The sequence below is a fragment of the Rhipicephalus microplus genome, chromosome 5 (assembly GCF_043290135.1).
Source record: "Rhipicephalus microplus isolate Deutch F79 chromosome 5, USDA_Rmic, whole genome shotgun sequence".
Classification (NCBI taxonomy): domain Eukaryota; kingdom Metazoa; phylum Arthropoda; class Arachnida; order Ixodida; family Ixodidae; genus Rhipicephalus; species Rhipicephalus microplus.
Genome location: NC_134704.1, coordinates 71,947,626 through 71,971,282, shown reverse-complemented (window position 1 = coordinate 71,971,282; position 23,657 = coordinate 71,947,626). Strand labels below are relative to the sequence as shown.

At 44.9% G+C, this 23,657-nt stretch overlaps 2 long non-coding RNA genes across 2 annotated transcripts; both read left to right on the top strand.

The window, feature by feature from the left end:
* The first annotated feature begins 3,637 nt into the window (after window positions 1-3,637).
* Window positions 3,638-15,317, top strand: LOC142817292 (uncharacterized). Its single transcript, XR_012895153.1, has 3 exons — window positions 3,638-3,755; window positions 14,963-15,102; window positions 15,264-15,317. It is a non-coding gene; the product is annotated as an uncharacterized LOC142817292 (long non-coding RNA).
* Window positions 15,318-18,754: 3,437 nt separating this feature from the next.
* On the top strand, window positions 18,755-22,247 carry LOC142817291 (uncharacterized). Its single transcript, XR_012895152.1, has 3 exons — window positions 18,755-18,880; window positions 18,945-19,119; window positions 22,113-22,247. It is a non-coding gene; the product is annotated as an uncharacterized LOC142817291 (long non-coding RNA).
* Window positions 22,248-23,657: the final 1,410 nt, after the last annotated feature.

The following is a 23,657-nucleotide window of genomic DNA, read 5'->3' as shown; positions in this document are numbered from 1 at the left end:
GCGGATCCCGTAGAACTTCAGCGTATTCGAGTGTTGACCTTATTATATAGGTTTTGTAAGCCGGAAGCCTTACATCTCGTGACACCTTGAAACGTCTCCCCCGTAAGTATTCTAGTTTCCGCATAGCCTTCTTGTGTAGGTAGGTGACATGATCATTCCACAGAAGATCAGCTGTAATAACATTGCCGAAGTATTTGTAATAGAAAACTGCTAATATATTATTATCACCGATACCATAAGTGAAACTGAGTGGGTTGCTCTTACGTGTGATAATCATTGCTACCGTTTTGTGGGGGTTAACTTGCATCTTCCACGAGGTACACCAGTTTTTAATTTGATCTAGTGATTTGTTGAGAGAAACCTGATCATCAAGACTTCGGAATTTGTTTTATAAGATGCAATCGTCCTCAAATTAACGAATTTTTGCCGGTATGATGTCTTCAGCAATGTTGTTTAGGAAGATAAAAAAGAATGGCGGCCCAAGAACAGAACCTTGGGGAATGCCTGAGTGTATAGGGGCATAGTCTGAACGGGCATTTTCAGTGGACACTGACTGCTGCCTAGAAGACATGCAAGCAGTGATTCATTCAAGTATGGAGTCCTTTTTAAGAATATGCTCTAGTTTAAGGAGAAGTTTTGAGTGTGACACCCGGTCAAAGGCTTATGCCTCACATGCGCTGTAATAATGGCATTAGTGTGTTATTTCTTCAAGATTTACCTAGTTTAACCAAAGTATTCTACCAAACAGTTTAAGGACATCACAACACACACACAATAGTGAAAAGTTGTCATCTGATCTTTACATTGGAAACTGACCTTGTTTTACGTGCGTATAGCATTCGTCAGTGCTTTCGTAGTGCATGGACGCCATATCATTCATTGTAGGCAGGAAGTAGCGCAGGCTCGTGATTTGCTCTTCCAAATCTTGGAAAACGCTGCGCCGCTTGAGTTTTACGTTTGTTGATAAATGGCAGCTCCCTTCAAGTGATTCTAGAGTAACTGTATATGATCGGCATATACAGTTATTCTAAGCGTTTCTAAAGCACAGCGATTCGCTTCTTGCCGGGTGTCAGAGTGAATTGTTCTTCGCGCCCAGATAAACGTGACGCCGTGTTAGTGTTGTGCGTGGTGAGTGGCGCGTTCTTGGTGTTATCGAAGTCGTTCGGTGGAGAGAATTCGTGAAATCACTGTCAGCAGGGGTGTTTGAAGAAACCGTACTGACGTCGAGGGTTTTTTTCACTGGGCGTAGAACACACCGAGATTGACAGTGACGATGCACTATAGCAGCTGCTAACTCACGAGCAGCGTGTTGCACTTCACTTCCCCTCGTGCGTTATTGTTTTTTTCCACACTTGTAAGTTCTGATTGATTGATACGTGGAGGCCCCGACACGGTGGTCTAGTGGTTAAGGTACTCCGCTGCTGACCCACTGACCGCGGGATCAAATCCCGGCTGCGGCTGCTGCATTTCTGATTGAGGCGGAAATGTTGTAGGCCCGTGTGCTCAGATTTTGGTGCACGTTAAAGAACCCCAGGTGATCGAAATTTCCGGAGCCCTCCTACACTTTGATATGTGGGGCCTAACGTCCCGAAACCATCATGTGATTATCAGAGATGCTGTAGTGGAGGGCTCCGGAAATTTCGACCACCTGGGGTTCTTTAACTTGCATCCAAATCTGAGCACACTTGTAAGTTTGATTGTATTTATTGTATAACATCCTTCAGCGAGTTCAGAAAAAAAGCATAGTTTTTCTTGTACATTCCATGTAGCCCAATTAAAGTGGATATTACGGAGAGCCGCATGCCGCCAACACACTTGAGCTCGACCAGCCAAGCTAAATGGCTAGAGCAATGAAATATGCTGTGACTACAGTCTACGCTAACTTCTCCTGTACTTCTCCGGTGCAGCCCGAATGACGTTGTTGTTCGGCGATTTTTCACAATTTCTACCTTGTGAAAAGCATACGCATGTATTCGTATCGATATCCTTGTTGCGATCACACCGATGGAACCTACAACATTCGGATGCAGTGAATTGCGCACTGTTAGTCTGATCATGGCTGTGACACAAGCGCTACTTAATGGGATGTTAAATGCTTGTGTTCCATTGAAGAAGCAACTACATGGTGCTTGCAGCGCAAGTAATGTTGACGGCGTCATGTGTTTGCAAACCATTGCTACGTTAAACATTCGGTCCCGTGCAGCCACGACGACGTGCTGATCGCTAGTGACTCACTACTACGGCTAATCCGCCAGGCAGGCTCGGCACAAATGAGCTCGGAGTGCCATTGAGTTCATACGTCAATTCGAGTTCGTGCAGTTTTCTGTAGTGCACGCAGAATTACGCAAGGCCTCGTTGATGCACGGTCGATCAGCTGACACCACTATGCATCTCACTGCAGCAAGAAATGAGGTAGCGAGTATTTTGCAGTTCCTATCGTTTGGGAAAGTACTTTGGTCCGATATACACTCATTCGACGATTAAGAGTTCATCTGTTGCAATCAACATGGGGCGAACAACCTGCAGCACCTTCAACTCCAATGCTCCGACGCGTGGCCTCGGCTCGCTTGGACTCGGGTCAGCGCCGCCAAGCGATGAAACTGATATGCTTGCTGCAGTTAACGATAGATGGAGCGCGTATGATTGCATTAGTATATTTCTGTTTCAAGTCTGCCTGACTGGTGGGTCGAAAGCGCTCGCTTCGCATCCCACTTTCGCCACGTTTCGCTCGTGGCTACGTTATCTCGCGCGCCCATGGCATTTGTTGCTGTATACTTATCTCGACATTGAACGATTCCGTGCGACAGCTTACGCACCTTTGCAGTTTAAATTCCCAGCTGATGCTCAAAAGAAATCACATGTATAAAAAGCAGAGCAAACACACGTTAATGGCGTTTGTAAAATTTGCACAATAAATCTGAAAAGTGGTGTCGTTGTTCTTGTTCTGATTCATTGGTTTTCAAACAGCGTGAATTCAATTGTTCTCGCAATTTCGATCGTACCTTACTGCTTGGTTCACGCTGCACGGAAGATGTGGTCTTCTAGTTCAATATTTGTGCGGGTTACAATATGTGAGGTTTATGTGCTAGAACCACGATTTGTTTATAGGATGAAAATTTAAGCTTTTATGCGATAACTACGCACGAAAATTGCTTTGTGCTATTTTTATCCCCGCGTAAAATACCGCGTTTCCATTCGCTTGCGTACGCGCCGTAAGACAAAACCAGCATACAGCAAAGTAAAATTTAAAGAATCGCACTTTCATTCACCCAAGTAGGCGGTGTACTATCAAGCTCTCGTCTAACTTCACGCACCATGAAAGTGATGCTTCTGTCAATATCTGAGTCCGAAGATTACGCGCCAGTAAGCCGCACGCAGATCTTGCCGATAAGACGGCAAAGAACGATCCCATGACGTAATGGCACCAAAAAATGTGGCTGCAACAGCGCATGCGCGAATATCGGAGAATCACCGTTAGAAAAAAAAAAATGTTCATTCGTTCATTCGCGGCCGGTCGCGCTGCGCATTCTGTTGATGGCAATTCGTCGCCGCCATGTGGAATGGCTCGCTTCAGACACGGGGCGTGCGATAGGCGTAATACTTACGAGTCGCGTTTCAATTTGTGTGTGTGTGTGTGTGTGTGCGCGTAGACTTTACCCGCGGACTTTTTACTTGGGCTTATGGAGTTATGCACCACAAACCACATTGCCTGAAGTTGGAGGACCACTGCGAGGTTCGTCATCGGCATCAAATTGGTGAGCCCCCTATATACATCATGACAGGCCGGTGAGGTGTTGGGGCGTTGTTCACCAAACATCACTCGCTATAGATTTCCATATCTACCAAAGTTTAAGGTTGCGGTGAACATTAGCGAGAGGGTTCCTTGAACAGTGCCACCACGTGGAGGCGGAAATGTTGTAGGCCCGTGTGCTCAGATTTGGGTGCACGTTAAAGAACCCCAGGTGGTCTAAATTTCCGGAGCCCTCCACTACGGCGTCTCTCATAATCATATAGTGGTTTTGGGACGTTAAACCCCACATATCAATCAATCAATCAACAGTGCCACCACGGGTCTAACTCCCTGAGGCACAGAGCAGGCTCAGCTGGTGGTTAGGCAGGTGGCTTTAGGTATGATGGCCGCAGGTGAGCCACAGGCCATAGGCTACAGCCTATTTAGGCCCGTGGCTCACATCAGCACTGTTTAAAACACTTGGGGAGCCACACTGATAGTGTGGTGGCGTTGGCCGCAGCAATATGTTAACAATAATTATATTATATCTCTTGTAAACTTGCCCCGCCGCGGTGGTCTAGTGGCTAAGGTACTCGGCTGCTGACCCGCAGGGCGCGGGTTCGAATCCCGGCTGCGGCGGCTGCATTTCCGATGGAGGCGGAAATGTTGTAGGCCCGTGTGCTCAGATTTGGGTGCACGTTAAAGAACCCCAGGTGGTCTAAATTTCCGGAGCCCTCCACTACGGCGTCTCTCATAATCATATAGTGGTTTTGGGACGTTAAACCCCACATATCAATCATCAATCTCTTGTAAACTTGCCTAGCTCTGCACGATGACTCATTTTCGATGGGAGCTGCTGCGCTTCGCTGATCCACTCATAAAATTGCTGCTAGAGAGACTGGGCTTTTACCTGTTCTTGAACCACGCAATTTGTAGTGAAAGTGAGATAATGGGCCCTCGTAGGTCGTGGCGAGGCACTGGTGGACGCGGTGACTGGTGTACGTGCCACAAATCTTGATTTTTCTGGTTTTTTATCGAGTGAACAAGCGAGGCCTTCCTGATCCGATTAGCTCGCTGAAGTACGACAACGGAAAATCACACGGCTTCTTTCAACATCGCGCACAGCAATAGATGGCGAGCCCTCAACAAACCGCGCGGCAGCACGCGAACAGCTGTAGGTACCCAGGGAGGTACCCGGACATGACGGCACAGGGCGACAATGGCGGAAGTGACGACACATGAACACTACGTATATACCCCTGTGCAATGTTTACATTAAGTGGGGTTTTCTTGTGTTTGGGTGTGCTTTTCTACGGTGTTGTGCACATATACGCTAACAATGTCAGAACCTGGGTCTGAAATGTCAACTCTTCCTCTAAATTTTTGGCTCTGCCGATGCGTGTTGCTGTTCATGAGTCTAGTTATTCTGTTATAATTAATTTTGGGCTTAACATAGAAAATCAAACTCAGAAATTTCTGCTTTCAGTCGTGCAAGGGTCTCGTTTTGGTAGACTGGATATCTTATGGTAGTACACGAGGGATTATTGGTCGGCTGCCAGTTCGTAAACATCACGCGTACGCGCCTCGAGATGCCAGCAGGCAGAAAGCTTTCCACAGGTTTATATGCATATATGTATTCCACAAAGTGGACGAGAGGATGATTTTGGCTGTATAGCTCATTTGGTAGAAGATCAGACGCATTTTAAGATCATGGGTTCTATCCCAGCTGCCAGCAGCACGTTTTTTTTGTCCACTTTCTCCACATTTACGTCACAGTTAACATAATTAACATTCGTTATGATTTCAATGTCTGTTATGTTTTAGTTCTAATGCTGTGCCTAATAAAAATTAGCCTATAAGGTTCCCCTTTTTTGCCGTTTTTTTTTAATTTTTGATGAGTTTTATTCAACGCTATTTCCGCACGAATTGACCAACTGCCTCGAAATGAGAAACTTGTCGACCAAATTATAAGGCATTCGGAGGAGGAGGAGGAAAGTTTAAGCAGAAGAACAGGGAGGTTAGCAAGTTCTTAAACCGGCTGGCTACCCTGTGCTGGGGAAAGGGGTGAGGGGAATAAAAGATAATAAAAGAAATGTTGCTAAGAGAGAGAGAGAAAGTACAAAAAAAATAGCGACATAGGAAAGGCAATATCAGAGTATAAGACACTAAAATCAGTCTCTGGGGCCAGTCGTCCACAAAAAGCGCAGCAAAGCATTCAAAGCCTTCTGGGCGGAGAATAGGCTCGGCCAATGACACAGAATGCTTTGTTCCGACAAAGGATGATCATCCAGTCTATCCAAAGCTGCAGCCAGTTCTTGTCTTGGCGCGTTGAAATGGGTGCACCCGCATAGAAGGTGCGCGATAGTTCCTTCGTAGCTGCATTAAGGGCATGTAGAAAAGCTGGCTATTCCAATGAGCTAAGAGTATGCGTTCATGAAGGCCACTCCAAGCCGCAGGCGGCATAGAAGAGTCTCCTCAGCTCGAGATAACTCTGAGGGAAATAAGGCATTCGATATTACTTTCCAAGAAAGACATTGGCTATTTTTATCGACCTATAGTGATTAACCCTAATGAATAATTATGTAACCACTGGGCAGTTGGTCATCATTCCTTTCTACATAAACAAAATCATAAATTCAAGGTTCATGTGTGATTTGTTTTTGGTTGTGTGCATTTATAGCAAATAAACCATATTTTTGACGTTGTAGTTAAACTGTGGCTCGCTTGTCGAGCCATAGAATAACGCCGCGTTTTCACTGACGTGGTTGGTTACAGTCTTACTCAACAAATAAAAAGTTGTGATGGAGATTTAGGAAAGTTTTTCAATCAGCATTGGTGTTTGACTCCTCTCGTGTCAGGGGTTGTGTGCCTAGTCTCTTCACATTAATAAATACCAACAAGATCTCCGTTCGGCGTTACGCTGTCTTGCTTTCATTGGCCACTAGACCCATGAACCGGCAAAACACCACTTGCGTCTGAGTGTGTGCGTTGAAACAAGAGGGATTAATAAATTCACTGACTTCTCCCCAGGAGTGCTGTCTTCACAACATACCACGTGCCACTTCGTCAGAAGATCGCCTGGTGGGCATCCCCACGGCAATTCCTCGAGTAAGCACTTTCTCATATATCTACTAGTAGATTGAACAACAAAAATCCCGCTTTTTGCTGATGTAATCTGTCATCTTTCTCTGAAAAAGTTACCATAGCCATGCCGGAATGTGACCGTATACTTATCACTCACCATAATGACTTGGCGTCCACGGCGTAGAGCTGATACGAATGAAGGCGTGGGCGCTACAGCTATAATTGCCAGCAATGGCAGGTGCACATATTTTGTTATGAATTGATTCGTCTGTTCCGATATACACGGCGCGTTAAGAAACCCTATAGCTCTGAAAACATTAGGTACTCGGTAAATGCATAAGCGCATCTAATTGTGCTGTTGCTAAATCAATAATACGGAAAAGATGGTATTCAGGTGACATTGGTAGATCTAAGGACAGTGCCCTGACTCTCTGTAGTTTTCCAGTCTTGTGTCTAGCGTTGCTTGTTTCTGTTCTCTGTAAATGCACTTGATTGCCTTAATCACGTCCGGGTTTGGTTTGGTGTTAGTGCCCTTTCCTGGCTAGGGGCTAGTACACAAATATAGTGCAATTACTACCCAGGAAGGCTTGCATATAGTGTTATAGTATACTAAATCTGAGCGTCGGGCTAGTTAGTGCAGCACGATTGCAACGTCTCACGGCGCATGGAACGAGGACGAACATAGAGTAGACATGCAGAGCTCTGAACGTGCAAGTGGTTCTTATTTTCCTGTCACAGCAATATATGCGCACCTATTACAAGAAGTGCAGACGAGCTACACAAAATTCTAGTCAAGGGAACAACCCATCATTGATATCACGTGTTTTGCGATAAAAAATCTCTTCGTTAATTCTTTGTTAGAAGACGCCTTTGTTAGACACAATATCTATAATGAGAACTGTCAGACCATTCTGCGAATGAAGGTATAGGGGATGCGATTAGAATTGTGATCTAGCTGTGAAGAAAGAAAAGTGTACGAAAAGATAACTTGTCGTGGACAGGGACCAAACTTGCGACCTTCGACTACCTCGTTCGGTGCTCTAACAACTGAGCCACCACGGCGGTTATCCCCCACCCATTTATGGGGTATGTATGTGCATTTAAACGTGAGAGCTCCACTCAGTGCTGCCTGTTGTCGTTGAGGTGAATGTGGCACACTCATTATTTGCTTGTTGGCGTCACGTAGCGCGTGATCCTATTACGGGCTGGCAGCTGACCAATAATCCCTCGCATACCACCTAAGGTGTTAAGTGGCAGAAGACTATTGCTGTGGCAGAAGAGTAAAAAGACAGTTGTAACTTAAGCGTTCTGTGCGTCTCCTCATTGCTCGTCTCCTTTCCGCGTGCTGTCAAACGTCAAAGTTAGAGAACAGCTCGAAGTTCCTGCGCTAAGTATCAGCGTTCTTAGTCTGTCGTTATCAACAGAATGAACAGTGGATACAAAATGGGACGGGGGTACCATGGTGAAACTGAGAGAATAGCAAGTGCTGCACGAGACTATGGCCGTCAAAGGTTCGTTGCCACCCTTGTTGAAGGAACTTGTGAAATCGAAACGTGCGTAGAGCTTGTGGGGTCTCGAAATGGCGAGCGCCACGCTCTTGGAGTGAACGGACGCAGCAGACGCGGTCGTTACAAACCAAACGACACACATTTAACTAATTTAGAACGACGATATGATCCGCCGAATCGATACATTAATCGTTATCAACACGCTAGTACATCCGTCCACAATATTACCATAAACTCCATTACAAACACAATAACATGATAAACACACAATAACATGACACACAATAACACACCTAAAGCAACGTCGCCAACGCTTGCCTTACCACGAGGGCCCCCGACGCGCAGCCCGCGGTGCCACGCACTGGAGACCCACGCTAGAGACAACCGTTCACGGCAACCACACGTGCAGAAGAGAGTCGCTCAACTCTCGCCAGCCACCAAGGCTTGCCTTCCGCCAGGGGTCACCGCGGCGCTACACCTTGATGATGATGACGCGAAGTGTAGGCAATGTGAGGTCAAGGAAAAAATGGAGAAAATGATGGTTACCCAGAGTGACATGCTGATGAGAATCACCGAGCTAGAGACTGCGTTGGCGACAGAGCAAGAGAAAACGAGGGCTATGGGAGAAAAGCCGAAGTCCGCCGAGGAAGCACTAGCCAAGGTAAACAGAGGAGCGGCCTACGGAGAGAACGGTAGGGAACCGGCAACCAGAACTGCGGAGAAGAAAGAGCAAGCAAGTTTGGAAAAAACAGGTTCAGCCGGTTCATTTGTCGCAAGGTCCAGCTTCAGCGAAGTAGTGGTGGTGCTGGGAGGGGACAAAGCAGCCGGCGTCACAGGTGCAAGTAACCCCCAGGTGCAGGACGCTCCAGCTGAAAAGTCACAGCATGTGATAATCGCCGGGGACTCGAATTTAAATCGATGCACAGAAGCCATCAAAGAGAGGGTAAGAGGTGACAAGAGGGTTGCAGTAGGGGCGTTCCCAGGACGCAAGCTGGAAGCAGTCATGAGGCAAGCAAGCGCAAAACTCAAAACTACAGCTGATAGACGAAACCTCGTGATAATTTCATTCGGTTTAAACGATGTATTAAATGAAGATACAGCAGGACTAGCAACTACAGTGGCGAAAGGCGTCGATGACATGCGCGCCACTTCTCCTGAGGTACAGGTAGCGGCGATGTGCATGATACCGGAGGTACCGGTGCGTGATAGCAACCTGAAAAGAGCGGTTTTCAACGCAAACCAAGAGATATGGCGGATGAGTCGAAAGAAAGGCTTTGAGGTGGTGGAAATAAACAGAGAGGTGCATAGGTGGGTTGGTTTTCAACGAGACAGAATTCACTTCGATGGGCGGCTAGGTCATGAGGTGGGTTGGCGACTTGCAGGACGCGCAGTAGCTTTTTGGGGGGACAAGCGGGCCCTTCGGGGTGCAGGATAGCTAGTAACAAGGAAAACAACCAGGGAGACTCTTTGACAGGTGGTATGGACAGATAAAATTCTAAATTGGCACCAGTATCTAAGATAGGTAGAGTCCAGGGCAGAAATAAACGTAGCCACGAGCGCCGAGCCAGTTCAGACATAGGGTATAATAACATGCAGGGCGGTAGCAGCAGGCTGAAGTGGGAAGAGATAGAAGAACAGCTAAGGGAAAAGAGGCCGATTGTATATGGTTTTGTAGAAACACATCTCAGGGACATGGAACAACCTCCTAACAATGCGGACTACGCGTGTGAATATTGTAATAGAACAGAAGGCAGCAGAAATGGGGGTGGTATTGGGGCATTCATTCATAAAAGTACAGACTGGCAAAGGGTCATGCAGGAGTGCAAGGAACATTTATGGCTAAAAGGGAAAATGGCAGGGCAAATGACACTCCTTGGTTTCGTGTACTTGTGGACGGGAGCAAAGGCCAGAGAGGAAAACCAGGCAATGGTAGAGTGTATATCAAAGGACATTCAGGAGTTGGGATGAGAGTGCGAGATAATTATACTAGGAGATATGAATGCACACATAGAAGGTATAGATGGGTATACTGACCCGACAGGCAAAATGATCATGGATATGTGTGAAAGGCTGGATTTGATCATTTGCAGCAGTACCGAGAAGTGTGAAGGGCAAATAACATGGGGTGTAGGAAGGCTGCAGTCGACGCTAGATTACGCACTGATGTCACATAGGATGTATGATAAGCTCAGGGGAATGCACATAGATGAAGGTGGCTTTAGAAGTCTGGGCAGTGATCACAAACGTATCAAGCTAAGTTTCGGAAGAGCAGTGAAAGTGGGAACGAGACAAGATGAGCAACTACAGGAAAATTTTTATTTAGAAAGGCAAATTGAAATAGCCACTAAACAAATTGAGAAAGTAATCACTGAGGATAATAAAACAGTGTGGACATACACGAATCTAATTAGACTGTTTGAGCTGGAGCTTGCTAAGGCACGTGACAAGTCACCCCGGAAAAGAAGACACAAACCCAAAAGTTGGTGGGATGAGGAAGTTAAGAGAGCCATACAAAACGACAGGAAGCCTCTAGGGAACACAGACATGCTAAGCAGCGGGGTGAACCGACAGATGATGTTGAAAGAAAGTGGGAAATCTTTATAAGCTGTAGAAGGGATGCATTCCTTCTGATCAATGAAAAGATTAGAAGAAAGGGAGCCCAGTGGCTGGCAGAAGTGCATAAAAAGATAGAAAGGCAGCTGCGAAATTTTGGAACCATCTAAACTCGCTAAGAAATGAGACGAGGCTAGAGCATAGATTTATAACTACAGCTCAAGGTGCTAGGCTAGAAGAGGACGAAGCTATTGAATATATAAGAACAAGGGTGACAGAAAAATTTCAACACAGAAGTGTCTTATGCACCTCAATAGACACGGATGAATCAAGAGGCGCAATGGCTCCATTTTCACAAGAAGAGTGGGAAAGGGCTGAGAAAAGGGTTCCTAGTAGTACATCAACAGGCCCAGATGGCATTCCAATTATGCTCATAAACACATTAGGTCCGAAGTCTAAGCAGACTTTGAAAGAGGCAGTGAGCAAAATAATAATCGATGGAAAAGTTCCTGATAGATGGAAACTTAGCAGGATGAGCATGATCTATAAAGGAAAGGGGCACAAAGCTGATATAAACAACTACCGTCCTATAACAGTGACATCAGTGGTCTACAGGCTGGCGATGCAGATTATAAAGGAACGACTGCAGGCATGGATAGAGGATGAGGGGGTGCTGGGGGAACTGCAGAATGGGTTTCAGAAACACAGGAGGTTGGAAGACAATCTTTTCTCACTGACGCAGTGCATCGAAATAGCAAAAAATGAACACAGACCCCTGTGGCTAGCATTTTTGGATATCAAAGGAGTGTACGGTAGTGTGGTTCAAGAGGAATTGTGGGGAATACTGGACACACTAGGCGTGGAAGATGTAGTCACTAATTTTTCAAAGATCTGTAAAAGTAACAAGGTAGTTATAAAGTGGGAAAAACAGGTATCTAAGCCCACAGAGGTGAAACGGGGGCTTAGGCAGGGGTGCCCTCTGTCACCCTTGTTATTAATGATGTACCTACAAGGATTAGAGGCCAAATTAGAGGGAAGTGGACTGGGCTTCAACCTCTCTTTCGTCAAACAAGGAAACTCATTGAACAGGCACTACCAGCATTGATGTACGCAGATGATATAGTGCTAATGGCCGACAACAAAGAAGATTTGCAGAGATTAGTGGACATCTGCGGTAATGAGGGAGATAGGTTAGATTTCAGATTCAGTAAGGAAAAATCAGCAGTCATGATTTTTAATGACAATGAAGGTAGTGAGCTTAGAATACAGGAAGTCACGCTAGAGATAACAGATAAATACAAATATCTGGGCGTACGGATAAGCAATGGGGCCGAGTACCTAAGGGAACACGAAATATACGTGTCGACTAAAAGTAACAGGAATGCAGCGGTAATGAAAAACAGGGCACTGTGGAATTACAATAGGTATGATGTTGTGAGAGAAATTTGGAAAGGGGTCATGGTTTCTGGTCTGACGTTCGGCAATGCGGTCTTGTGCATGAGATCAGAAGTTCAAGCAAGATTAGAAATTAAGCAACGTGGAATAGGTAGACTTGCCTTAGGAGCTCACGGGAATACACCAAATCAGGGAGTACAAGGTGATATGGGATGGACATCATTTGAGGGCAGGGAAACTAGCAGCAAGATAAAATTTGAGAAGCGATTGAGAGAAAAGGGGGAGGAGCGTTGGGCTAGGAAGGTATTCAGCTACTTGTACATGAAGAATGTCGATACAAAATGGCGGAAGCGAACCAGAAAATTGACTGGTAAATACTTGGAAAACAGCAGGGGGCCAACCCAAAAAGAATTATCGGTTAAGAAGATGGTGAAGGAAGCTGAGACCGATATGTGGAGAATTGGCATGATTAAGAAGTCCGCACTAGAGATCTATCGAACTTTTAAGCAGGAAATGACCAAGGAAAGGATATATGATAATACTCGGGGTAGTTCTCTACTGTTTGAGGCCAGGACGGGAATATTGCGAACAAAGACATATCGGGCCAAATACGAAGGGGTAGACACGGTATGCAGTGCGTGTGGAGAGGAAGAAGAAACTGCCGAACACTTGATAATGTTCTTTAAAGGGCTTCACTCTGTAGTTCAGGTTGATGGCGCAGAGTTGTTCAAAGCACTGGGGTTTAGGGACAGTGAGGGCAAAATAGACTTTAAGCGGGTAGAATTAACTAGAATGAGGTTATCTGATTGGTGGCTAAAGTCAAGGCACGAGTGAAAATTGAACCCTTCGCTGCAAAGTTTAAATCCTCAACCTCTAAAATTTAAGGAAAAAAATAAATCTAGTTTTTGGTTCATTTATATTACGGCTTGGTGGCGCTAGCCACCGCCCGATATAATGGGTACAGCCATATCCATCCATCCATCCATCCATCCATCCATCCATCCATCCATCCATCCATCCATCCATCCATCCATCCATCCATCCATCCATCCATCCATCCATCCATCCATCCATCCATCCATCCATCCATCCATCCATCCATCCATCCATCCATCCATCCATCCATCCATCCATCCATCCATCCATCCATCCGTCCGTCCGTCCGTCCGTCCGTCCGTCCGTCCGTCCGTCCGTCCGTCCGTCCGTCCGTCCGTCCGTCCGTCCGTCCATCCATCCATTTATCCATTTATCCATCCATCCATTTATCCATTTATCCATCCATCCATTTATCCATTTATCCATCCATCCATTTATCCATTTATCCATTTATCCATTTATCCATTTATCCATTTATCCATCCATCCATTTATCCATTTATCCATTTATCCATTTATCCATTTATCCATTTATCCATTTATCCATTCATTCATTCGATAGTGTTGATTAAAGCGAACACAACGCCATCTACCGCCCGCCCGGTGGTTGTAACTTGAAATGCGGCTTTTGGGCGAGACACGTGCGCCACGCAGCGCAAACAACTTCACAGGGGTGTCAGCACCCCCACATGCTTCGTAAAAATAGAGTAGCCAGTATTGGTAATTTTCACCTCCAGACGACGGCCAAACCACTTCCATGTTGCTATGCGCTGTGTAGATGGCTTTTAATTACAACAGCTTGCAGTCGATTTTGGAACTTCCGAAAGTAGCGCAGCAGGCCTAATTCTTTAATGTTTGATCAGCTTATGTTATGTCCAATGCGGGACTGAGGGCTCACTGAGCGATTTTAAGTTCGCCCATCTCTGTACTGGCAAATAGTTTGTTGCTTCAAAATTTATCGTCGTCTCCCTACATAAGATTGCTGCTCTTGGCCATGCCTTCCACCTCTTGGTGTCCGTTGCGCTGGGTATGTCCTCCTGATAGCATCACCTGTGCAGGTCTATTTCTTTCTGTTAGGCTTGTATTCACAAGCCAACCTTAAAACTATCTCGCGATTTTCTTATCGGTTTTAGTATTAGTGCATTTGATAAAAAGTAGGCTGGTATTCACTAATCGATCTTGTAGTTGCCTTTTAACCTGTCACCATTTCAGTGCCTTTATGACTAACGTAGAATAGTACACATACTTAAAAACATTCGATAAGTAAAATGATGGTTTGTAAGTACGACCATTACTTAGACTCACTCAGACTGATGGCTTGATCTGAGTCTGAGTGAGTTTACTCATGAGTCTGTTCACCTATCTATGCTATCATAGTTACTATATACTTTCAAAGAGCTTTTTTTTATAACTAGGACATTGAATCGGTAGAGATGACCAACTCCAGCTTGTCGCGAATTTCATTGCCCATATTTTCACTGCGTTCATTTTCGTTGTAATGTATAGTTATAAGTTAAAAAAGCAATCACAATTTAAACTGGTAATAATTCATCTTGTATAGTGAGCCTGTAACCACCAACACAAGGGGGCTAGGCAATGTAAACTGCATTTGTGTTCTCCAGTCTCTGTGTTTGCAACCCGCCCTTTAACGATTAGCCTGTTAGTATTTAGCTACTGCGTCTCTTGATCGCGCAGCATCTAAGTAATTTTTTGCCCTCTAAAAAAAACTTAAGCTCGCTCTACAGCGTGTTTTGTAAAGATATCGTGTTTTTCATTTTTTGAAAGTTCAGTAACTGCTATCGTCGATGTTGTTGCAGTTATAAAAAGTGCTGCCGCTGCCAGGACTTGCAAGTGTGAGCCCTTGTTCAACGAGTTTCATCACCGGCAACTTGTCGGGGATCACCACAAGGATCACCTTTGCTGCGAGCTTCAACAGCGGCATCAAACAAAATAGCAGGTGAACCCACTAACGTGACTTTGCAGGTGTCCGAGGTCTTCTCCCATGACGGTTTAGTGAACACTAGGCAGGAATGTTGTTGCGCTCCCGGACACCATTCCGGAATAATTTATTTCCTGGTGCGAAATATGGTTGTCTTGCTTGCACCGTATTACCCGGAGTCGGCCTGTTACATTTCGGAGTTTGCATCGACTTCAACTGGCACATCATGGGCGGCCTTGATCAACAATTTTTGTATGACTTCCATTCTTATATCAATCTTCTTTACTTCTGCGCTCGCCTGTAATGCTTCTTTTTGTGTGCGTCAATTTGGTAAAAATCAATATTGTCTTGTATTCCAAGATCTATAGGGATCAAAATAAATTTTTTGGAGCATGTTAAAGGTTGGATTTTCCCCTCCACCAAGACATCTTTAATGGTCGATACGTTTGTTCTGAGGATGTAAACCCTTAGATCATTATCTTATTAAACCTAGTTGTCTTTTCCTTTTTTTCTTACGCCTTCGATTGGAAACTTGGCATTCCCTGCGGCAGCCAACGCGTAAAAGGCACAAGAACTTCATCGAGCATTCCTTGCTTTTAGTTTCGTGCCTTCTATTTACCCTTGAGGTGATAGGAAATAACTATGATAAACGTCGCAGTTGCTTACGGAAGGTTTTACGGAAACTAAGCAATGATGCGTATGTAATTGCAGTCTCTTCAGTTTGCGGACGAACTCAGTGTTATGAATCTTACTTGCTTTCTCACGTAGGCGCACGTGGTCTCTACATTGGTCAGATTCTCTGACCTGATCAAGATATCTACAACACTGTTGAAACTGTCCCTATTTCGCTTCGAGGAGATTTTAGGCTACTTGGTTTATTTGCTCTAAATTACGCTGAAATACCGGAAAGGCGGGATATGTGTTTTCTCTTGTTAAACCTTGTCTTTCTTGCACTAACGCATGATCCACAGGTGCCGTCAGTGTGTTTGATGAGCACTTCATCTGTCTCAGGTTGCATGATTCGCTGTTTATCATTTCATTCCCTCGAGTGAATGAGGCGTATGAACACCGCGTCTTGAACAACGGTCATGCACAATGTCGCAGGACACATGCAGCCACCATTGCACATGATTCCTCACCCGACGCAGCTCTACACCGGCTCGCGTGTTGCAAAACAATCCTCTTGCCACGCGAACTGTCTGAAGCAACTAGCTATTTTGTTGTCGTTTTAGCTTGTCAACTTTCACTTCTTGCGAAAGTTGATTCGGCGTTCTTTCGGGTTCGAGTGTGTTGCCTCCCGCATGGTACCTTTCGTAAGTACAAGTCGTACACTTGGTGCAATGCATGTACAGACCCACTCACTATTAAAAAAAAAAACTGTAATGAGCATCTTTTAAGACTAGAAAGACGGGACATACGTGTCCTGTCCTTTTTATCGTTATCTTTCTAGCGCTAAGGCGTCATTTATATCGGGTCTTCAATGTGCGCCTCGGTCTTTTAATAAGCACTTACTCTTTCAGGTCGCATGATTCGATGTTCATCATTTCCTTCCTTCTAGTGAATGAGACGCGTATGACGAACACCGCGTCTTGCACAACGGTCATGCAGAATGTCACAGGACACCTGCACCATTGTACACGACTCCTCACCTGGTGTCGCTCTCCGCCGGCTCGCTTAAGTTGCAAATCTATGTCCTCTTGCCACGCGAACTGTCGGAAGTAACGACCTATATGTTCCTGTGTCGTTTCAGCTTGTCAACTTTCACTTCTAGCGAAAGTTGATTCGGCGTTCTTCCGTGTTCGGGTGTGTTGCCTCCCGCGTATGGTACCTCTCGTAAGTACAAGTCGTACACTTGCTGCAATTGCAGGCCCCCAACTGCAAGTGGATGGGGAAACGTGGAACGTGCGCTTTACTACTTTGTTGGAAAGAGTCTGACCTGTCAACCACCAATAGCCCTATGCAAATCTAAACCCTTGTTTTTATGCAAGAAAATGAAGTATAGGCATGCTCTGCGGGCCAATGTTTTCTTTATTAGTGGCCGCGTCTGTACAATATTCATGGATTCGAATGACAAGTTTTCAATTTGACTCGTGTGCACAATTGCTTGAAATAACGTCAGGCCGTCACAAATATGTTCTCTAAAAATAGTGTTGGCTTTGATGTACGCATTCGAGTTAAGATTGCGTTGTTACCCGCACTGACGACTGTGAAACGGGACAATTTAGTGCTAAGTAACACGAATTTTCGTTACCAATCTGCGAGTGCTGCAAGCTAAGGTTAGTGTGAACAACCCTTATTCTAGTACACTCTACTAAGGTGTTGCATTGCGATACTAAATTTTAGGACATGGGTTAGATTCCTGGCCAAGGGGGCCACACTTTCATGCAGGTAAACAGCAGCGCCACGAATATAAATCTCGTAGTTGTCAACGGGACATACCTTTAGCATAACGACTTCTATGAATAACGCGTTCGCTAAATATAAGCGAATATAGCTGATCAAGCTAACTTCAGCGATTGTGCAAGTGTTTGTGTGAAAATCACTGACACGAACTGGAAACCCTGTAAACAGAAGTGTCTCTTAATGGAATTTTTTTCCAACTCTTATATACTAAACCTAGATTTCGGAGCGCATTAACGGGGCTCCAGGTGGTCGAGAGTATCTGATCCGCAGTTCTCTGCCGCATACCAACAGTGTGCTTTGTAATTGTATCGTGACTACTCCATGGGAAACTCCAGAATTCGATGCAAGTAAGCAATGATGTGTGTGACGTTGCAGTTCTACGAACTATTCGCTGTGTCAGGGCCAAGGAACGCTAAGCGGGGACCATATTCAAGGATCGAGCTGTTTTCCTGGCAGTTCTGGAGAAGGATGTATTGGCAAGAAGATGCATCGAATTGGGGAAAGAAACAGTGTGTGGTGAGGTTCGTGTGCATTTTACTTTCACCACATGCCAGTTTCTCACACCGTCTAATTTTGAGCTTAGCTGTGCAGGGAACCTATAGACAAACTTTGGCTCAACTGCCACTGCGGGTGTTCCTCGCGGGGAAACCGAAAGGGGACTGGCTGTGGAGATGGCGCCTATAGCTTCGGACTTCACAAACATACAGTTCTGCGCGTCTTTAGGGACAGGTCATGGCCGCAGCAAAAGGACGAGCAGCGCAAAACGCACAAACACTATTCTTTTACCCTAGGCAAGTCGCGAACAGGATTTTCCGGGGAGGCGAATCGCCCGACTGTAAATGCCAACGTATACGTCGATGTTACGGCCGCTGCTTGCTATTTGGTGGGTCGGGCTTTTGCGGTGCCCCTCTTCCTAAATTTCCACCTATACTATGCCCTGCTCTGGCCACCGTCACCACACGAGTCGAAGGGGATCTTAAGCTGACACTTGGCAGTCTTTGCTGTTGAGTCTCTTTGCGTTTTCGGGAAGAGGATGTCCCACTTAATATGCCGTTGCACTCCTGTCCTGTTTCATGCCTGTTACTATTGGTACGGAACGTGGTTATCGCAAATTTAAGCGGAGTTATCTTAACGGCTTACTTACCTCTCTGGAGTTGACAGCAGCGCCAGTGAGTACTGTCCATGCCGCGATGATTGTACACGCGAGTTTTTGGTATTCTTTAAATGTTGGTTCTACTCTTAACACTCCCTGTTACTATATCGCAGTTCCTGTCCCCCGACGGTCTGAGTTCCATTCCTGCGGTCACGCTTGACCTCCGGTTCCGGTCTTCAATTATGCCGACATTGGAGAATATTGTGCATGGATCATCCATAGGTCTTGCCGTTAGGATTGGTACGTATTGTGCATAGACCGTTTCCCGCTTTGCTTATTTCACAAGTTCTCATCTGCTTTTCAGTCCCTGGTGGCCGCACTCGCATGCTGAACTCCAGGTGACTGCCATGCGTGGGTTCACACAAGCCCCGGGGCTGGTGTTCAAGTGCTGTCGAGGACTTTCGTGTACAATTAGGAGATGCGTGTTCAACTTCATACCGCAACATGCCTGGACTTCATTGGCTGCTCAGGAACCTCTTGTGAGTTTATGCTATAAATCTGTACTATAGCGGAAGTATTATCGTGAGCTGCACGAGTGGGAACACACGAACACGGGGAAATTCTCGAACCTGGTGCAAGAGTGTTCGGGGCGGCTGCTGTCGGAAGCTTACCGAAGATGCTGCGGTTCCACTAAATGTCGGCCCGCACACATCATTATCGCAGATATATATATATATATATATATATATATATATATATATATATATATATATATATATATATATATATATATATATAATATACTCATTCCATATCGTCGGCCACTTGCTATAGCATAAGCAAAGCATGGCAGTGTGTTATCTTTAGCTCGACACACAATGTCACGTTTAAATTCTCTTGCGTGCCTACATGCGTACACAAGACAAAAAGTCGAGATACAGCAAATTTTAAAAAGTGGCACTTTGCTGCTCTTGAGTAGGTGGCGCACTGTCTAGCCCTCGTCTCGTTTCACACACCCTAAAATTTGACGTGCGGTCGGAGTGACGATTTGCGAGAAAGCGTCGCCATTTCCACTATTTTCCAGTGCTATACGAGAATTTCCAGTTCGAAGCTATCAACCACATGCTCTTGTGTTCTATGTCGTAGTGTTCGCGATAATACATTGTGAATACTTAAGACTGCCAAGTGGGTTTTGTCATCAGTTCCTCAACCTGAGAAACTTAATAATGCCTTCGCTTGCACGAGGAGAGCTGACATCTGCCCACCCCTTTGCTTGTGCTGAACGGGTCTTCGTGGTTGACATCCTCTCAACACTGCCCCGCGTAAGAGTCTCTACTTCAAGGAACACGGCGATTGACAATGGGAACGTACTTTAGCATATAGTGCATTGTTGGGTAGACACTGGTGCTAAAATTTGTGGCACAGACGAGTAATGAAAATACAGAACGCCAGCATCCTGTCCAGTCGTCTCTCTCGTTCCTCCTTAGTTGGCACCAGAAAACTTTAGGCGTGTGCGAATATGCGAGTGCTTCATATATTCGAACAAATGATATCGTATTTGAGTTCTCTTAGATTAGAATTTAAATTGTCAAAAGTTTTTAGGTATTCTATAAGAACAAGCGCATATCAGTCTGCATGTAATCTAATGATGTAATTGTTCTGTAAAGATGGTCACACTGCAGTTAGTGGTGCTATACAGTGATTACGCCTTTACAAAAATAAACAATAAATTCGCAGGCCACAAAGCATTACTTCCAGGTTACATTAACGTATCACCCTCACATATATTCCTTTTTATGTGTTCTATCTTGTTATGCAGGGTTATATGCTACAAGCGCAGTGAATTTTGAAATGTGAAATATTTTTAAGTGTATCCCTTGCGTACTAATAAGTCAAATTCTGCAGATATTCAAAGTCTCTTCCACTTAATTACTTTGAACCTAGAAGAATGACATTTGCACATGCCTACTTTCAATGAAAAAAGGTGTGAATAATTTTGTACAGGTTAGGTGGCTCATGAATAATACGCTTTTTTCTACTTAATATGGGATATATACTATTCGAATTCGCTTTCACCGCAAATTTCACCATTTGTCCGACAAAATTTCCTTTAAAGAGGTTGACACCAAATTTCTCGTAATTTATGCCATTCGCGTTAATTTTTGTACGTTCAAACAAGCTGGCAAAATGTGCATTTTGTTCAGCGCCTACTTCATACGCGAAGGTACTGATAGTCGGGCAACACTGATGCCCTCGTGAGCTGTGACGTCTTTTCGAGCGTCTACATTCTTGTCACTTAAGGCTGTGGGGTATGGAATTGGCGAGCGAGCGCCATGCTCTTTGAGTGAACGGACACTGCAGACGCGGTCGGTATAAACCAAACAACCTAAACACATTTATTTACCTACTTTTGAACGACATCTTCCGCCGAATCAATACTTCAATTGTAATTAACACACTAGGACACCCTTACACACAATTTCCAGACACCCCAAAACATGACAAACTCAATAACACGACAAACACACAATAAGACACTCAATGCGGCGTCGCCAACGCTTTATTTACAACGTGTCCCCCCCCCCCCCCCCCCCCGGTGCCGCGGTACCACGCGCCGAGGACCCACGCTAGAAACAACCGTTCGCGGCAACCGCCACGCACACAAGACTCGGTCAACTCTCGCCCGCCACCAAGGCTTTCCGCCAGGGGTCACCGCCGGCGCTACAACATGATGATGATGACGATAGTGGTGGCCAACTCTCGCGAACACAACGCCACCTACCGCCCGGTGGTTGTGACTCAAAATGCGGCTTTTAGGCGAGACATGTGTGCCACGCAGCGCAAACAACTTTACAAGGGGTGTCAGCACCCCCACAAGGCACATATTGTTCTGCAGCCAGCTTCACATGCTGTCGAGGAATTTTACCGTAGAAGTAAAAAGTACATAATTCGCAGCTGCCGCAACTTTGCTAGAACATGACGGCTGCGCTCCGTACAGCACATGACGTCACACATGTCATGCAAAGTTGTGGTTGCTGGCGGTCGTAGAGGTTAATCGCTGGCAACTCCACGGTTCATCTTGCACTGTAACAGCCTTTCACAATCTAATCCTAATATAAGCACAGACACAATAGACTATACTTCTATATATATTTGGCTGAAAATCGCGACTTTGGTAACCGTTTCGTGGCCTATCTAAAGCTATGCGAAATGGGCTTTAAAACTTCGCACAGTTTTCGACAAGGTTTACATACAGATCTGGGGAAAAGTGATTTCATTGCATTCACACCCAATCAATTGGCAGCTATGGTGTTGCGCCGATCACCGCTATAGGATGTACACCAGAGTGGCTACATTAAGCTGGGATCCAAGTTCAGGCATCTGTATAGTAGTAAATTTAGGTGTACACCACGAACTCCACTACATGAAATAGAGCTGAAAGTCCAACATGCATTTCATCTTGCCATAGTGTTGTAAAATAGAAACTTAAAGATTGATCTTTCTCTAAGTAAATATGACACCTTTGACGCAGCTTCGCAAATGGGTGACGACACCTGGACTTCAAAACTGGGGCCATTGACAAAGAGGCGCGCCGCCAGTGATCAGTCAAGGGCCACTTAAACAGCCACCGTTGTTGCGGGCTTCGTTGCCGACAAAAACGTTGCAGGTGAGCCCACGATACGCTGGCAAGAACAGGGCACGTTCAGTGCATTGCCACTCGCTGTAGTTCCCTAGCACTGCCATTCTTCAAGTTTGCATAGTAATTTACCGTGTCATCCAGGGCTTATAATTCCCTCTTGGTCAAGTAGCTTCACTGTTTGATTCCCCATTTGCAAGACTCATTAAATGGCTCTGAATGCATGACATTTACTTGAGGTTCTAGAGACTGAACTTAAAGCAAGTAGACAGTAAAAATTACCGTATTTAAGCATAATTAGGCACAATTACTTACCTCGAATATAACAATTTGCTTTATTCCAAACAGCATAGTTTCAGATCTGGTTTGCCAACTGTTACCCAACTATCTGAAATAACTGATGACTTAATTAGTACACTAAATACTAATGGTCAAACCGACGCTATATTTCTAGATTTGTCAAAGGTGTTCGATGTCGTTCCCCATCCCGATGTGATTACAAAACTTCTCTCAATTGGCGTTCAACGAAAAGTAGTCGCATGGATAGTATGTTACTTGAGAAATGGAACAGTGTGTCGTCATTAATGAGTGTATCTCTCAAGAGTTGGATGTGTACTCTGGAGTCCCGCAGGGCTCTGTACTGGGCCCTCTACTTCTTTAGTATATATAAATGATATATATCTTACTGTTGAACCCCCTATCCATATTAAATTATTTGCGGACGACTGCATGGTATACACAGCTATTAAAACCTGAGATGACCAAATTAAATAAACAATGCCTTGCACTCAATTGAGGCATAGTGTACAAAGTGGGGTTTAAGTATAAATGCTACTAAGACTACTTCTGTTACATTCAGCAACAAAAAGAGGCCTCTCGGCTTTATTTTTTTTAGGTAATACTATGATCAAGAGATCCGATAAGGTTAAATATTTAGGCGTCACACTTACAAGCAACTTTAGTTGGGAAACACACATTGATAACATTTGTCAGGGTGCACTTAAGAAATTGGCGTTTTTGAAAAGAAAGTGGCCCAGTACTCCTCCTGTTGTAAAATTAAACTCTTACAAGGTACTAGTACGACCTAAGTTGGAGAATGCAGATGTCATTTGGAGCCCTTACCAACAATACTTAATAGGTAAAATTGAAGAAGTTCAAAATTTAGCTTTGCACTTCATTTATTCTGTTTATTCGCGTCACTCGAGTGTAACTACTTTACGTAATAGGGCAAACCTTCAAACACTCGAGCAGCATAGGGTCATATCTAGATTACAATTCCTCTATCAGCTTTACTACGGTCACTTCAATATGTCATGAAAACACTACATTCTAGAGCCTTTCAAACGATCAGCGAGAATTCATCACAGTAAGACTATTAGGCAACCAATTAGCCACATTAATTTGCATAAGTGTTCTTTGTTTGCACGAGCAATTTCTTAT